This window comes from Vombatus ursinus, unplaced genomic scaffold (assembly GCF_900497805.2).
Source record: "Vombatus ursinus unplaced genomic scaffold, bare-nosed wombat genome assembly UNPS02014812.1, whole genome shotgun sequence".
NCBI classification, from domain to species: Eukaryota; Metazoa; Chordata; class Mammalia; order Diprotodontia; family Vombatidae; genus Vombatus; species Vombatus ursinus.
Genome location: NW_020954590.1, coordinates 25,202,689 through 25,206,550, shown reverse-complemented (window position 1 = coordinate 25,206,550; position 3,862 = coordinate 25,202,689).

The following is a 3,862-nucleotide window of genomic DNA, read 5'->3' as shown; positions in this document are numbered from 1 at the left end:
ATAAATTAATTTTATTAAATAAATATGTACCTACTTCCTAAAACAGAGATTGATATAAATCAAAGAAATAAAACTGATACACAAATAGCTCTAATAAATTTTGGATAAAATGTTAGCAAAAAAAAGTACAGGGAAATTTTCAAAAGATTGTCTACTGTGATTAGGTTGGATTTAAAAAGGAATAACAATAGTACCACATTAGTAAAATATGAAATATGATAGATTATGTTAACAAATCTAATAAATATTAAATTATAGCTATTATAAAATCAATAGGCACACAACTTTAGAAAAACTATCACTCTCCTTTATGCTAAAAGTAGTAGGAAGCACAAGAATAAATGCATCTTTCCTCAGAGTGGGGCACAGTATATATTGAAAATGGAATGCCTAAGATCATCTGTAATGCATAGACTACAGAAATCTTTCATGTAATATGAAGAGTTCAGGCATGATGGAAAGGTATCCATTGCCATAAGAAGTGTTTGAGGGAATAATCATTGACCAATAGGAAACACAATTATTACCATAAATATTTAAGTAAATCAATTGCAACAATTAATAATTCTAGTATAAAAATGTAAAGTAAGACCACACACATCATGAGCCTTTCTATATGTTGTAAATAAAACAGCATAACGAGTTACAAAAACAAATTCCATTCAAAATAACAAATTTTTATTTTAAAATAACTTAAGCTCTAATTGTGTCTTGGTGGATGGACTCCCAATCAGTTTCAAAATTTCATGAAATATTCCACTTGAATTTTCTATGAAATTTTGAAACTAATTGGGAGTCCACCCACCAAGACAAAATTAGAACTTACATGAATAAAACTACCAAATACTTTTTAATAGAACTAAATGAATGCACAAATTGAAAGATCTTGATTGGTCCTATTTTGTTATGCTGATATCATAAATGCAGTGATAGTACCGAAATTAATTTACACAGTGTCATGTCAATTAAACTACTAACAGGCTATTTTATACATTCAGTAGAAAAAAAGCAAACTTCATTTGGAGGACTCCCAAAGGAAGCAAATAAAAAATAAACACATTAGGAATTGAAGAGACCTAGCTGTCCCAACTCTCAAAGTGTACTACAAATGCTTAAACATCACTATATCTTCTCCCCATTCAACAAAACTCCAGTAGCTTCTCGTTATTTATAGGATCATATACAAAATCTTCTGACTTTTAAACTCTTCCATAAATTGGCTTCTTCCTATCTTTGCAGTCTTTTCCCAACTTATTCCCCTTCAACTATGGAGAAGAGTTTGGTGGATTGGTGAATAGTGAGTGTCAAAGATGTATTTTAAAAAGGTGCATAATAATAATAATATTAATAAAAAGAGCAAGAATAGTATTTAAGGTTTGGAAGTGTTTTACATATGATAATTCTTACGATAAACCTGTGAGATAAGTATTATTATTTCCCCCATTTTATAGAGGAGAAAACTGAGGCACAGATAGGTTATGTAACTTGTCTGCTATCATAAAACTAACAAGTATCTGTGGTAGTATTTGAACTCATGTCTTCCTTACTCCAAGTCCCACATTCTATCTATTGTGCCACCTGGCTGTTGAAGGAAAAGAGTAAACATGTAGGTGAAAAAACAAATAAAACAATTTGCTAATACTTTATAAAGCAGATATATAATAGATGGAAATATTAATATATATATACACACACATATGTGTATCTTTTAAAAAATGTCTTTCTAGACATACATATTTATGTTTGTATGTATGTGGGTCTGTTAAAACCCTACTTGACAGAGGTTCATACTTTCTTTTACAATTATCTTTATTCTCTTTGACTTAAAAATGCTCATGATTATTGATGACTATTGAATTTAAAATAAAAAGGACTAACTTTTTAAAGCCTTTTATAAAATCCCTTCTCTTTCGTGAAGTCTGTTCAGACAACTACAATTCACAACAATTTCCTCTTTCTTACTTTCACCACTCATTCATTAGGAATTCAATGTGATACTGACAGATGGCATTTCTGGTAGTATTATTATATTTTTATATAATTTCAATATTGAATTATTATCTCCATTGTACTCTAAGTTTCTCAAGGGTCTGTTTTATACATGTTTCTGTCCCCTCTCCAGTCCCTGTATGCCTGGTAGAGTTTTCATCACATAACAGATGCTTACTAAATATACATTTGTTGAATGTAGTATATAATTGAAATTCATGACCAGGACCAGCCCCATAAAGAACTATTTAATACTAAAATCTATCCCTTAAATTATGAAACATTATTTGAGGATTTTCTCTTCATGCCTAATTGCAAATCATTTCTATTTAGTTGAACGCAACTCCCTTTTACACATGTAATTGGAGTATGAAGATATTACTAATTTTCTTCCTTTGTATCCTTAGTGCACAGCACAATACCTGGAACATAATATTTACTTCATTAATACTTGTTTATTGATTATATATTTGGAAATTTCAGAACTTTTGCTTACACCCAAAGAACTGAATATGAAGGAATATCCATCCAATCCAGTAGATATTCTTTCTAAGGAACTTTGCATAGTGACAAATTTAGGAATTCAAGGCAAACTGAGGAAATTCTTTGAATATTTTATCAAAATAAATGGAAAATTCAAGCAAAACTTCTTTTTCTTTAACTAAATTATGCAAATCATGACTTTTAATTGGCTCTTTTGTTTTAGAGACTTGGTCTCAAAGTAACAGAAAATACCAAAACTTACAAAGGACCCAGGTTTTTTTAAATCTAACAAATAATAAGTTCTTTCTCTCCCTTAAAACCTCATGGAATAGCATAAGGACAGGTGAGATGTCACCTGACAAGTACTTTGGTCTCCTCAGAAAAGAAGGGTTATGCAAATATAAGACATTATTATAGGGCAGTTATTGGAAAATTGAAAAAATAGAGAAGGCAATAAGATTGATAAAGGTTCTCAGGAGTGAAACTGCCACCTTCTTGTTCATTTCCTATTTACACATACCAAAGATCAACTGACAGAATGGAGTTGGTGGTATTTAATAATGGCATTTAACAAGAAGACAGTACTGAGATGGAACTAGAAATATTTAATATAGTAGTCTACAGCTGAAGGCGAGTGGCCAAAGCTTTAAGTGACCTCACATTCATTTACACATTCTTAATGACATGTTTTGTGAGATTTAAATGCCATAGCTTTTCATTTTCCCCTAGGTTCTAGCACACAAAATGTGAGAAATCCCCTTTGCCTATGAGAAATCACATACAAGGAGAGAGCTGGCCTCAAAGAATGTGTAGGTAAAGTATTTTGCTACCTGCTGAAGTTAGTTTGGGTAATTCAGAGAGATGTTTATTCACCACAACAGTTTCTGAGATGTATATTATTATCAGTGGACCCAGGGCTTCTACTAAACCAGAATGAGGAAAAGCAGCTCACAGCTAGGCAAGTGCTTCCCATGGGACCTAAATTAACTCTTTCAGAATGGTAGTCAAGTTGAGGGTGGGGAAATGATGTCTATATCTAAATAACCTTTTCTACCACATCTTTGCCTGATCAGTACAGTATATTGCAATCTCTCCATTGCTTGGAGGTAACTCATCTTACACTATGACAGAAGGAGAGGAAGAGTTTTACATGATTCCAGGAAAAATCATTCTATCTTTCCATGAGCTCAAATTGGTCTTGGTTGAGTCTGCTATGAGGGTGCTTGGAAGAGGAATTTTTTTTACTGTACACTCTATTCAAAATCTAATTAAATACCTCTGTTCATGCTGAATCATGCATACCCAGACAGTTTTTTTTGCTTATAACCAAAAAGTGGAATAAAATAGATAGATAGATAGATAGATAGATAGATAGATAGATAGATAGATA